Source organism: Urocampus carinirostris, chromosome 3 (genome assembly GCF_059441175.1).
Source record: "Urocampus carinirostris isolate Australia breed hairy pipefish chromosome 3, RoL_Ucar_1.0, whole genome shotgun sequence".
Taxonomy (NCBI): Eukaryota; Metazoa; Chordata; class Actinopteri; order Syngnathiformes; family Syngnathidae; genus Urocampus; species Urocampus carinirostris.
The window spans coordinates 4,280,185-4,294,198 of NC_142351.1; the positions used below are offsets into that span (position 1 = coordinate 4,280,185).

Here is a 14,014-nt window from a genome sequence, read left to right on the forward strand (position 1 = left end):
TCAAGCTCTTTCAAGCACTTTAACACTTTCAAGCACGTTCAAGCACTTTCAAGCACTTTCAAGCCATACGTTTCAATTTTTCAAGTACCTTCAAAAGAAAGAAAATAACAAAGAAAAAAGAAAAAAAAATCAGAGATGAGTCCAATTCAAGCACTTTCAAGTACTTTCAAGTAATTTCAAGTAGTTTCAAGCTCTTTCAAGCACTTTTCAACACTTTCAAGCACGTTCAAGCACTTTCAAGCACTTTCAAGCACTTTCAGGCATAGATTTCCATTTTTCAAGTACCTTCAAAAGAAAGAAAATAAGGAAGAAAAAAGAAAAAAAAATCAGAGATGGGTCCAATTCAAGCACTTTCAAGTACTTTCAAGTACTTTCAAGTACTTTCAAGTACTTTCAAGTAATTTCAAGTAGTTTGAAGTAGTTTAGAGCTCTTTCAAGCACTTTAACACTTTCAAGCACGTTCAAGCACTTTCAAGCCATACGTTTCAATTTTTCAAGTACCTTCAAAAGAAAGAAAATAACGAAGAAAAAAGAAAAAAAAATCAGAGATGAGTCCAATTCAAGCACTTTCAAGTACTTTCAAGTAATTTCAAGTAGTTTCAAGCTCTTTCAAGCACTTTTCAACACTTTCAAGCACGTTCAAGCACTTTCAAGCACTTTCAGGCATAGATTTCCATTTTTCAAGTACCTTCAAAAGAAAGAAAATAAGGAAGAAAAAAGAAAAAAAAATCAGAGATGGGTCCAATTCAAGCACTTTCAAGTACTTTCAAGTACATTCAAGTACTTTCAAGTACTTTCAAGTACTTTCAAGTAATTTCAAGTAGTTTCAAGCTCTTTCAAGCACTTTAACACTTTCAAGCACGTTCAAGCACTTTCAAGCACTTTCAAGCCATACGTTTCAATTTTTCAAGTACCTTCAAAAGAAAGAAAATAAGGGAGAAAAAAGAAAAAAAAATCAGAGATGGGCCCAATTCAAGCACTTTCAAGTACTTTTGAAGCACTTTCAAGCTCTTTGAAGCACTTTCAGGCATAGATTTCCATTTTTCAAGTACCTTCAAAAGAAAGAAAATAAGGAAGAAAAAAGAAAAAAAAATCAGAGATGAGTCCAATTCAAGCACTTTCAAGTACTTTCAAGTAATTTCAAGTAGTTTCAAGCTCTTTCAAGCACTTTTCAACACTTTCAAGCACGTTCAAGCACTTTCAAGCACTTTCAGGCATAGATTTCCATTTTTCAAGTACCTTCAAAAGAAAGAAAATAAGGAAGAAAAAAGAAAAAAAAATCAGAGATGGGTCCAATTCAAGCACTTTCAAGTACTTTCAAGTACTTTCAAGTACTTTCAAGTACTTTCAAGTAATTTCAAGTAGTTTCAAGTAATTTCAAGTAGTTTCAAGTAGTTTCAAGCTCTTTCAAGCACTTTAACACTTTCAAGCACGTTCAAGCACTTTCAAGCACTTTCAAGCCATACGTTTCAATTTTTCAAGTACCTTCAAAAGAAAGAAAATAACGAAGAAAAAAGAAAATAAAATCAGAGATGAGTCCAATTCAAGCACTTTCAAGTACTTTCAAGTAATTTCAAGTAGTTTCAAGCTCTTTCAAGCACTTTTCAACACTTTCAAGCACGTTCAAGCACTTTCAAGCACTTTCAAGCACTTTCAGGCATAGATTTCCATTTTTCAAGTACCTTCAAAAGAAAGAAAATAAGGAAGAAAAAAGAAAAAAAATCAGAGATGGGTCCAATTCAAGCACTTTCAAGTACTTTCAAGTACTTTCAAGTACTTTCAAGTACTTTCAAGTAGTTTCAAGTAGTTTCAAGCTCTTTCAAGCACTTTAACACTTTCAAGCATGTTCAAGCACTTTCAAGCACTTTCAAGCCATACGTTTCAATTTTTCAAGTACCTTCAAAAGAGAGAAAATAAGGGAGAAAAAAGAAAAAAAAATCAGAGATGGGCCCAATTCAAGCACTTTCAAGTACTTTTGAAGCACTTTCAAGCTCTTTGAAGCACTTTCAGGCATAGATTTCCATTTTTCAAGTACCTTCAAAGAAAGAAAATAAGGAAGAAAAAAGAAAAAAAAATCAGAGATGAGTCCAATTCAAGCACTTTCAAGTACTTTCAAGTAATTTCAAGTAGTTTCAAGCTCTTTCAAGCACTTTTCAATACTTTCAAGCACGTTCAAGCACTTTCAAGCACTTTCAGGCATAGATTTCCATTTTTCAAGTACCTTCAAAAGAAAGAAAATAAGGAAGAAAAAAGAAAAAAAAATCAGAGATGGGTCCAATTCAAGCACTTTCAAGTACTTTCAAGTACTTTCAAGTACTTTCAAGTACTTTCAAGTAATTTCAAGTAGTTTCAAGTAGTTTCAAGCTCTTTCAAGCACTTTAACACTTTCAAGCACGTTCAAGCACTTTCAAGCACTTTCAAGCCATACGTTTCAATTTTTCAAGTACCTTCAAAAGAAAGAAAATAACGAAGAAAAAAGAAAAAAAAAATCAGATGAGTCCAATTCAAGCACTTTCAAGTACTTTCAAGTAATTTCAAGTAGTTTTAAGCTCTTTCAAGCACTTTTCAACACTTTCAAGCACGTTCAAGCACTTTCAAGCACTTTCAAGCACTTTCAGGCATAGATTTCCATTTTTCAAGTACCTTCAAAAGAAAGAAAATAAGGAAGAAAAAAGAAAAAAAAATCAGAGATGGGTCCAATTCAAGCACTTTCAAGTACTTTCAAGTACTTTCAAGTACTTTCAAGTACTTTCAAGTAGTTTCAAGTAGTTTCAAGCTCTTTCAAGCACTTTAACACTTTCAAGCACGTTCAAGCACTTTCAAGCACTTTCAAGCCATACGTTTCAATTTTTCAAGTACCTTCAAAAGAAAGAAAATAAGGGAGAAAAAAGAAAAAAAAATCAGAGATGGGCCCAATTCAAGCACTTTCAAGTACTTTTGAAGCACTCTCAAGCTCTTTGAAGCACTTTCAGGCATAGATTTCCATTTTTCAAGTACCTTCAAAAGAAAGAAAATAACGAAGAAAAAAGAAAAAAAAATCAGAGATGAGTCCAATTCAAGCACTTTCAAGTACTTTCAAGTAATTTCAAGTAGTTTCAAGCTCTTTCAAGCACTTTTCAACACTTTCAAGCACGTTCAAGCACTTTCAAGCACTTTCAGGCATAGATTTCCATTTTTCAAGTACCTTCAAAAGAAAGAAAATAAGGAAGAAAAAAGAAAAAAAATCAGAGATGGGTCCAATTCAAGCACTTTCAAGTACTTTCAAGTACTTTCAAGTACTTTCAAGTACTTTCAAGTACTTTCAAGTAATTTCAAGTAGTTTCAAGTAAATTCAAGTAGTTTCAAGTAGTTTCAAGCTCTTTCAAGCACTTTTCAACACTTTCAAGCACGTTCAAGCACTTTCAAGCACTTTCAGGCATAGATTTCCATTTTTCAAGTACCTTCAAAAGAAAGAAAATAACGAAGAAAAAAGAAAAAAAAATCAGAGATGAGTCCAATTCAAGCACTTTCAAGTACTTTCAAGTAATTTCAAGTAGTTTCAAGCTCTTTCAAGCACTTTTCAACACTTTCAAGCACGTTCAATCACTTTCAAGCACTTTCAAGCACTTTCAGGCATAGATTTCCATTTTTCAAGTACCTTCAAAAGAAAGAAAATAAGGAAGAAAAAAGAAAAAAAATCAGAGATGGGTCCAATTCAAGCACTTTCAAGTACTTTCAAGTACTTTCAAGTACTTTCAAGTACTTTCAAGTACTTTCAAGTAATTTCAAGTAGTTTCAAGTAGTTTCAAGCTCTTTCAAGCACTTTAACACTTTCAAGCATGTTCAAGCACTTTCAAGCACTTTCAAGCCATACGTTTCAATTTTTCAAGTACCTTCAAAAGAAAGAAAATAAGGAAGAAAAAAGAAAAAAAAATCAGAGATGGGTCCAATTCAAGCACTTTCAAGTACTTTCAAGTACTTTCAAGTACTTTCAAGTACTTTCAAGTACTTTCAAGTAATTTCAAGTAGTTTCAAGTAGTTTCAAGCTCTTTCAAGCACTTTAACACTTTCAAGCACGTTCAAGCACTTTCAAGCACTTTCAAGCCATACGTTTCAATTTTTCAAGTACCTTCAAAAGAAAGAAAATAAGGGAGAAAAAAGAAAAAAAAATCAGAGATGGGCCCAATTCAAGCACTTTCAAGTACTTTTGAAGCACTTTCAAGCTCTTTGAAGCACTTTCAGGCATAGATTTCCATTTTTCAAGTACCTTCAAAAGAAAGAAAATAACGAAGAAAAAAGAAAAAAAAATCAGAGATGAGTCCAATTCAAGCACTTTCAAGTACTTTCAAGTACTTTCAAGTACTTTCAAGTACTTTCAAGTACTTTCAAGTAATTTAAAGTAGTTTCAAGCTCTTTCAAGCACTTTAACACTTTCAAGCACGTTCAAGCACTTTCAAGCACTTTCAAGCCATACGTTTCAATTTTTCAAGTACCTTCAAAAGAAAGAAAATAAGGGAGAAAAAAGAAAAAAAAATCAGAGATGGGCCCAATTCAAGCACTTTCAAGTACTTTTGAAGCACTCTCAAGCTCTTTGAAGCACTTTCAGGCATAGATTTCCATTTTTCAAGTACCTTCAAAAGAAAGAAAATAACGAAGAAAAAAGAAAAAAAAATCAGAGATGAGTCCAATTCAAGCACTTTCAAGTACTTTCAAGTAATTTCAAGTAGTTTCAAGCTCTTTCAAGCACTTTTCAACACTTTCAAGCACGTTCAAGCACTTTCAAGCACTTTCAGGCATAGATTTCCATTTTTCAAGTACCTTCAAAAGAAAGAAAATAAGGAAGAAAAAAGAAAAAAAAATCAGAGATGGGTCCAATTCAAGCACTTTCAAGTACTTTCAAGTACTTTCAAGTACTTTCAAGTACTTTCAAGTACTTTCAAGTACTTTCAAGTAATTTCAAGTAGTTTCAAGTAATTTCAAGTAGTTTCAAGTAGTTTCAAGCTCTTTCAAGCACTTTTCAACACTTTCAAGCACGTTCAAGCACTTTCAAGCACTTTCAGGCATAGATTTCCATTTTTCAAGTACCTTCAAAAGAAAGAAAATAACGAAGAAAAAAGAAAAAAAAATCAGAGATGAGTCCAATTCAAGCACTTTCAAGTACTTTCAAGTAATTTCAAGTAGTTTCAAGCTCTTTCAAGCACTTTTCAACACTTTCAAGCACGTTCAATCACTTTCAAGCACTTTCAAGCACTTTCAGGCATAGATTTCCATTTTTCAAGTACCTTCAAAAGAAAGAAAATAAGGAAGAAAAAAGAAAAAAAATCAGAGATGGGTCCAATTCAAGCACTTTCAAGTACTTTCAAGTACTTTCAAGTACTTTCAAGTACTTTCAAGTAATTTCAAGTAGTTTCAAGTAGTTTCAAGCTCTTTCAAGCACTTTAACACTTTCAAGCATGTTCAAGCACTTTCAAGCACTTTCAAGCCATACGTTTCAATTTTTCAAGTACCTTCAAAAGAAAGAAAATAAGGGAGAAAAAAGAAAAAAAAATCAGAGATGGGCCCAATTCAAGCACTTTCAAGTACTTTTGAAGCACTTTCAAGCTCTTTGAAGCACTTTCAGGCATAGATTTCCATTTTTCAAGTACCTTCAAAAGAAAGAAAATAACGAAGAAAAAAGAAAAAAAAATCAGAGATGAGTCCAATTCAAGCACTTTCAAGTACTTTCAAGTAATTTCAAGTAGTTTCAAGCTCTTTCAAGCACTTTTCAACACTTTCAAGCACGTTCAAGCACTTTCAAGCACTTTCAAGCACTTTCAGGCATAGATTTCCATTTTTCAAGTACCTTCAAAAGAAAGAAAATAAGGAAGAAAAAAGAAAAAAAAATCAGAGATGGGTCCAATTCAAGCACTTTCAAGTACTTTCAAGTACTTTCAAGTACTTTCAAGTACTTTCAAGTACTTTCAAGTACTTTCAAGTACTTTCAAGTAATTTCAAGTAGTTTCAAGTAGTTTAGAGCTCTTTCAAGCACTTTAACACTTTCAAGCACGTTCAAGCACTTTCAAGCCATACGTTTCAATTTTTCAAGTACCTTCAAAAGAAAGAAAATAACGAAGAAAAAAGAAAAAAAAATCAGAGATGAGTCCAATTCAAGCACTTTCAAGTACTTTCAAGTAATTTCAAGTAGTTTCAAGCTCTTTCAAGCACTTTTCAACACTTTCAAGCACGTTCAAGCACTTTCAAGCACTTTCAGGCATAGATTTCCATTTTTCAAGTACCTTCAAAAGAGAGAAAATAAGGAAGAAAAAAGAAAAAAAAATCAGAGATGGGTCCAATTCAAGCACTTTCAAGTACTTTCAAGTACATTCAAGTACTTTCAAGTACTTTCAAGTACTTTCAAGTAATTTCAAGTAGTTTCAAGCTCTTTCAAGCACTTTAACACTTTCAAGCACGTTCAAGCACTTTCAAGCACTTTCAAGCCATACGTTTCAATTTTTCAAGTACCTTCAAAAGAAAGAAAATAAGGGAGAAAAAAGAAAAAAAAATCAGAGATGGGCCCAATTCAAGCACTTTCAAGTACTTTTGAAGCACTCTCAAGCTCTTTGAAGCACTTTCAGGCATAGATTTCCATTTTTCAAGTACCTTCAAAAGAAAGAAAATAAGGAAGAAAAAAGAAAAAAAAATCAGAGATGAGTCCAATTCAAGCACTTTCAAGTACTTTCAAGTAATTTCAAGTAGTTTCAAGCTCTTTCAAGCACTTTTCAACACTTTCAAGCACGTTCAAGCACTTTCAAGCACTTTCAGGCATAGATTTCCATTTTTCAAGTACCTTCAAAAGAAAGAAAATAAGGAAGAAAAAAGAAAAAAAAATCAGAGATGGGTCCAATTCAAGCACTTTCAAGTACTTTCAAGTACTTTCAAGTACTTTCAAGTACTTTCAAGTAATTTCAAGTAGTTTCAAGTAATTTCAAGTAGTTTCAAGTAGTTTCAAGCTCTTTCAAGCACTTTAACACTTTCAAGCACGTTCAAGCACTTTCAAGCACTTTCAAGCCATACGTTTCAATTTTTCAAGTACCTTCAAAAGAAAGAAAATAACGAAGAAAAAAGAAAATAAAATCAGAGATGAGTCCAATTCAAGCACTTTCAAGTACTTTCAAGTAATTTCAAGTAGTTTCAAGCTCTTTCAAGCACTTTTCAACACTTTCAAGCACGTTCAAGCACTTTCAAGCACTTTCAAGCACTTTCAGGCATAGATTTCCATTTTTCAAGTACCTTCAAAAGAAAGAAAATAAGGAAGAAAAAAGAAAAAAAATCAGAGATGGGTCCAATTCAAGCACTTTCAAGTACTTTCAAGTACTTTCAAGTACTTTCAAGTACTTTCAAGTAGTTTCAAGTAGTTTCAAGCTCTTTCAAGCACTTTAACACTTTCAAGCATGTTCAAGCACTTTCAAGCACTTTCAAGCCATACGTTTCAATTTTTCAAGTACCTTCAAAAGAGAGAAAATAAGGGAGAAAAAAGAAAAAAAAATCAGAGATGGGCCCAATTCAAGCACTTTCAAGTACTTTTGAAGCACTTTCAAGCTCTTTGAAGCACTTTCAGGCATAGATTTCCATTTTTCAAGTACCTTCAAAGAAAGAAAATAAGGAAGAAAAAAGAAAAAAAAATCAGAGATGAGTCCAATTCAAGCACTTTCAAGTACTTTCAAGTAATTTCAAGTAGTTTCAAGCTCTTTCAAGCACTTTTCAATACTTTCAAGCACGTTCAAGCACTTTCAAGCACTTTCAGGCATAGATTTCCATTTTTCAAGTACCTTCAAAAGAAAGAAAATAAGGAAGAAAAAAGAAAAAAAAATCAGAGATGGGTCCAATTCAAGCACTTTCAAGTACTTTCAAGTACTTTCAAGTACTTTCAAGTACTTTCAAGTAATTTCAAGTAGTTTCAAGTAGTTTCAAGCTCTTTCAAGCACTTTAACACTTTCAAGCACGTTCAAGCACTTTCAAGCACTTTCAAGCCATACGTTTCAATTTTTCAAGTACCTTCAAAAGAAAGAAAATAACGAAGAAAAAAGAAAAAAAAAATCAGATGAGTCCAATTCAAGCACTTTCAAGTACTTTCAAGTAATTTCAAGTAGTTTTAAGCTCTTTCAAGCACTTTTCAACACTTTCAAGCACGTTCAAGCACTTTCAAGCACTTTCAAGCACTTTCAGGCATAGATTTCCATTTTTCAAGTACCTTCAAAAGAAAGAAAATAAGGAAGAAAAAAGAAAAAAAAATCAGAGATGGGTCCAATTCAAGCACTTTCAAGTACTTTCAAGTACTTTCAAGTACTTTCAAGTACTTTCAAGTAGTTTCAAGTAGTTTCAAGCTCTTTCAAGCACTTTAACACTTTCAAGCACGTTCAAGCACTTTCAAGCACTTTCAAGCCATACGTTTCAATTTTTCAAGTACCTTCAAAAGAAAGAAAATAAGGGAGAAAAAAGAAAAAAAAATCAGAGATGGGCCCAATTCAAGCACTTTCAAGTACTTTTGAAGCACTCTCAAGCTCTTTGAAGCACTTTCAGGCATAGATTTCCATTTTTCAAGTACCTTCAAAAGAAAGAAAATAACGAAGAAAAAAGAAAAAAAAATCAGAGATGAGTCCAATTCAAGCACTTTCAAGTACTTTCAAGTAATTTCAAGTAGTTTCAAGCTCTTTCAAGCACTTTTCAACACTTTCAAGCACGTTCAAGCACTTTCAAGCACTTTCAGGCATAGATTTCCATTTTTCAAGTACCTTCAAAAGAAAGAAAATAAGGAAGAAAAAAGAAAAAAAATCAGAGATGGGTCCAATTCAAGCACTTTCAAGTACTTTCAAGTACTTTCAAGTACTTTCAAGTACTTTCAAGTACTTTCAAGTAATTTCAAGTAGTTTCAAGTAAATTCAAGTAGTTTCAAGTAGTTTCAAGCTCTTTCAAGCACTTTTCAACACTTTCAAGCACGTTCAAGCACTTTCAAGCACTTTCAGGCATAGATTTCCATTTTTCAAGTACCTTCAAAAGAAAGAAAATAACGAAGAAAAAAGAAAAAAAAATCAGAGATGAGTCCAATTCAAGCACTTTCAAGTACTTTCAAGTAATTTCAAGTAGTTTCAAGCTCTTTCAAGCACTTTTCAACACTTTCAAGCACGTTCAATCACTTTCAAGCACTTTCAAGCACTTTCAGGCATAGATTTCCATTTTTCAAGTACCTTCAAAAGAAAGAAAATAAGGAAGAAAAAAGAAAAAAAATCAGAGATGGGTCCAATTCAAGCACTTTCAAGTACTTTCAAGTACTTTCAAGTACTTTCAAGTACTTTCAAGTACTTTCAAGTAATTTCAAGTAGTTTCAAGTAGTTTCAAGCTCTTTCAAGCACTTTAACACTTTCAAGCATGTTCAAGCACTTTCAAGCACTTTCAAGCCATACGTTTCAATTTTTCAAGTACCTTCAAAAGAAAGAAAATAAGGAAGAAAAAAGAAAAAAAAATCAGAGATGGGTCCAATTCAAGCACTTTCAAGTACTTTCAAGTACTTTCAAGTACTTTCAAGTACTTTCAAGTACTTTCAAGTAATTTCAAGTAGTTTCAAGTAGTTTCAAGCTCTTTCAAGCACTTTAACACTTTCAAGCACGTTCAAGCACTTTCAAGCACTTTCAAGCCATACGTTTCAATTTTTCAAGTACCTTCAAAAGAAAGAAAATAAGGGAGAAAAAAGAAAAAAAAATCAGAGATGGGCCCAATTCAAGCACTTTCAAGTACTTTTGAAGCACTTTCAAGCTCTTTGAAGCACTTTCAGGCATAGATTTCCATTTTTCAAGTACCTTCAAAAGAAAGAAAATAACGAAGAAAAAAGAAAAAAAAATCAGAGATGAGTCCAATTCAAGCACTTTCAAGTACTTTCAAGTACTTTCAAGTACTTTCAAGTACTTTCAAGTACTTTCAAGTAATTTAAAGTAGTTTCAAGCTCTTTCAAGCACTTTAACACTTTCAAGCACGTTCAAGCACTTTCAAGCACTTTCAAGCCATACGTTTCAATTTTTCAAGTACCTTCAAAAGAAAGAAAATAAGGGAGAAAAAAGAAAAAAAAATCAGAGATGGGCCCAATTCAAGCACTTTCAAGTACTTTTGAAGCACTCTCAAGCTCTTTGAAGCACTTTCAGGCATAGATTTCCATTTTTCAAGTACCTTCAAAAGAAAGAAAATAACGAAGAAAAAAGAAAAAAAAATCAGAGATGAGTCCAATTCAAGCACTTTCAAGTACTTTCAAGTAATTTCAAGTAGTTTCAAGCTCTTTCAAGCACTTTTCAACACTTTCAAGCACGTTCAAGCACTTTCAAGCACTTTCAGGCATAGATTTCCATTTTTCAAGTACCTTCAAAAGAAAGAAAATAAGGAAGAAAAAAGAAAAAAAAATCAGAGATGGGTCCAATTCAAGCACTTTCAAGTACTTTCAAGTACTTTCAAGTACTTTCAAGTACTTTCAAGTACTTTCAAGTACTTTCAAGTAATTTCAAGTAGTTTCAAGTAATTTCAAGTAGTTTCAAGTAGTTTCAAGCTCTTTCAAGCACTTTTCAACACTTTCAAGCACGTTCAAGCACTTTCAAGCACTTTCAGGCATAGATTTCCATTTTTCAAGTACCTTCAAAAGAAAGAAAATAACGAAGAAAAAAGAAAAAAAAATCAGAGATGAGTCCAATTCAAGCACTTTCAAGTACTTTCAAGTAATTTCAAGTAGTTTCAAGCTCTTTCAAGCACTTTTCAACACTTTCAAGCACGTTCAATCACTTTCAAGCACTTTCAAGCACTTTCAGGCATAGATTTCCATTTTTCAAGTACCTTCAAAAGAAAGAAAATAAGGAAGAAAAAAGAAAAAAAATCAGAGATGGGTCCAATTCAAGCACTTTCAAGTACTTTCAAGTACTTTCAAGTACTTTCAAGTACTTTCAAGTAATTTCAAGTAGTTTCAAGTAGTTTCAAGCTCTTTCAAGCACTTTAACACTTTCAAGCATGTTCAAGCACTTTCAAGCACTTTCAAGCCATACGTTTCAATTTTTCAAGTACCTTCAAAAGAAAGAAAATAAGGGAGAAAAAAGAAAAAAAAATCAGAGATGGGCCCAATTCAAGCACTTTCAAGTACTTTTGAAGCACTTTCAAGCTCTTTGAAGCACTTTCAGGCATAGATTTCCATTTTTCAAGTACCTTCAAAAGAAAGAAAATAACGAAGAAAAAAGAAAAAAAAATCAGAGATGAGTCCAATTCAAGCACTTTCAAGTACTTTCAAGTAATTTCAAGTAGTTTCAAGCTCTTTCAAGCACTTTTCAACACTTTCAAGCACGTTCAAGCACTTTCAAGCACTTTCAAGCACTTTCAGGCATAGATTTCCATTTTTCAAGTACCTTCAAAAGAAAGAAAATAAGGAAGAAAAAAGAAAAAAAAATCAGAGATGGGTCCAATTCAAGCACTTTCAAGTACTTTCAAGTACTTTCAAGTACTTTCAAGTACTTTCAAGTACTTTCAAGTACTTTCAAGTACTTTCAAGTAATTTCAAGTAGTTTCAAGTAGTTTAGAGCTCTTTCAAGCACTTTAACACTTTCAAGCACGTTCAAGCACTTTCAAGCCATACGTTTCAATTTTTCAAGTACCTTCAAAAGAAAGAAAATAACGAAGAAAAAAGAAAAAAAAATCAGAGATGAGTCCAATTCAAGCACTTTCAAGTACTTTCAAGTAATTTCAAGTAGTTTCAAGCTCTTTCAAGCACTTTTCAACACTTTCAAGCACGTTCAAGCACTTTCAAGCACTTTCAGGCATAGATTTCCATTTTTCAAGTACCTTCAAAAGAGAGAAAATAAGGAAGAAAAAAGAAAAAAAAATCAGAGATGGGTCCAATTCAAGCACTTTCAAGTACTTTCAAGTACATTCAAGTACTTTCAAGTACTTTCAAGTACTTTCAAGTAATTTCAAGTAGTTTCAAGCTCTTTCAAGCACTTTAACACTTTCAAGCACGTTCAAGCACTTTCAAGCACTTTCAAGCCATACGTTTCAATTTTTCAAGTACCTTCAAAAGAAAGAAAATAAGGGAGAAAAAAGAAAAAAAAATCAGAGATGGGCCCAATTCAAGCACTTTCAAGTACTTTTGAAGCACTCTCAAGCTCTTTGAAGCACTTTCAGGCATAGATTTCCATTTTTCAAGTACCTTCAAAAGAAAGAAAATAACGAAGAAAAAAGAAAAAAAAATCAGAGATGAGTCCAATTCAAGCACTTTCAAGTACTTTCAAGTAATTTCAAGTAGTTTCAAGCTCTTTCAAGCACTTTTCAACACTTTCAAGCACGTTCAAGCACTTTCAAGCACTTTCAGGCATAGATTTCCATTTTTCAAGTACCTTCAAAAGAAAGAAAATAAGGAAGAAAAAAGAAAAAAAAATCAGAGATGGGTCCAATTCAAGCACTTTCAAGTACTTTCAAGTACTTTCAAGTACTTTCAAGTACTTTCAAGTAATTTCAAGTAGTTTCAAGTAATTTCAAGTAGTTTCAAGTAGTTTCAAGCTCTTTCAAGCACTTTAACACTTTCAAGCACGTTCAAGCACTTTCAAGCACTTTCAAGCCATACGTTTCAATTTTTCAAGTACCTTCAAAAGAAAGAAAATAACGAAGAAAAAAGAAAATAAAATCAGAGATGAGTCCAATTCAAGCACTTTCAAGTACTTTCAAGTAATTTCAAGTAGTTTCAAGCTCTTTCAAGCACTTTTCAACACTTTCAAGCACGTTCAAGCACTTTCAAGCACTTTCAAGCACTTTCAGGCATAGATTTCCATTTTTCAAGTACCTTCAAAAGAAAGAAAATAAGGAAGAAAAATGAAAAAAAATCAGAGATGGGTCCAATTCAAGCATTTTCAAGTACTTTCAAGTACTTTAAAGTACTTTCAAGTACTTTCAAGTACTTTCAAGTAATTTCAAGTAGTTTCAAGTAGTTTCAAGCTCTTTCAAGCACTTTAACACTTTCAAGCACGTTCAAGCACTTTCAAGCACTTTCAAGCCATACGTTTCAATTTTTCAAGTACCTTCAAAAGAAAGAAAATAAGGGAGAAAAAAGAAAAAAAAATCAGAGATGGGTCCAATTCAAGCACTTTCAAGTACTTTCAAGTACTTTCAAGTACTTTCAAGTACTTTCAAGTAATTTAAAGTAGTTTCAAGCTCTTTCAAGCACTTTAACACTTTCAAGCACGTTCAAGCACTTTCAAGCCATACGTTTCAATTTTTCAAGTACCCTCAAAAGAAAGAAAATAAGGGAGAAAAAAGAAAAAAAAATCAGAGATGGGCCCAATTCAAGCACTTTCAAGTACTTTTGAAGCACTTTCAAGCTCTTTGAAGCACTTTCAGGCATAGATTTCCATTTCTCAAGTACCTTCAAAAGAAAGAAAATAACGAAGAAAAAAGAAAAAAAAATCAGAGATGAGTCCAATTCAAGCACTTTCAAGTACTTTCAAGTAATTTCAAGTGGTATCAAGCTCTTTCAAGCACTTTTCAACACTTTCAAGCACGTTCAAGCACTTTCAAGCACTTTCAGGCATAGATTTCCATTTTTCAAGTACCTTCAAAAGAAAGAAAATAAGGAAAAAAAAGAAAAAAAAATCAGAGATGGGTCCAATTCAAGCACTTTCAAGTACTTTCAAGTACTTTCAAGTACTTTCAAGTACTTTCAAGTAATTTCAAGTAGTTTCAAGTAGTTTCAAGCTCTTTCAAGCACTTTAACACTTTCAAGCACGTTCAAGCACTTTCAAGCACTTTCAAGCCATACGTTTCAATTTTTCAAGTACCTTCAAAAGAAAGAAAATAACAAAGAAAAAAGAAAAAAAAATCAGATGAGTCCAATTCAAGCACTTTCAAGTACTTTCAAGTAATTTCAAGTAGTTTCAAGCTCTTTCAAGCACTTTTCAACACTTTCAAGCACGTTCAAGCACTTTCAAGCACTTTCAAGCACTTTCAGGCATAGATTTCCATTTTTCAAGTACCTTCAAAAGAAAGA

General features: G+C 32.6%; 1 protein-coding gene across 2 annotated transcripts in view; it reads right to left on the reverse strand.

The window, feature by feature from the left end:
• The window catches only part of creb3l1 (cAMP responsive element binding protein 3-like 1), a 126,965-nt gene that overhangs the window by 38,901 nt on the left and 74,050 nt on the right, over positions 1–14,014 (reverse strand). The gene's annotated exons all lie outside the window — the stretch shown is intronic.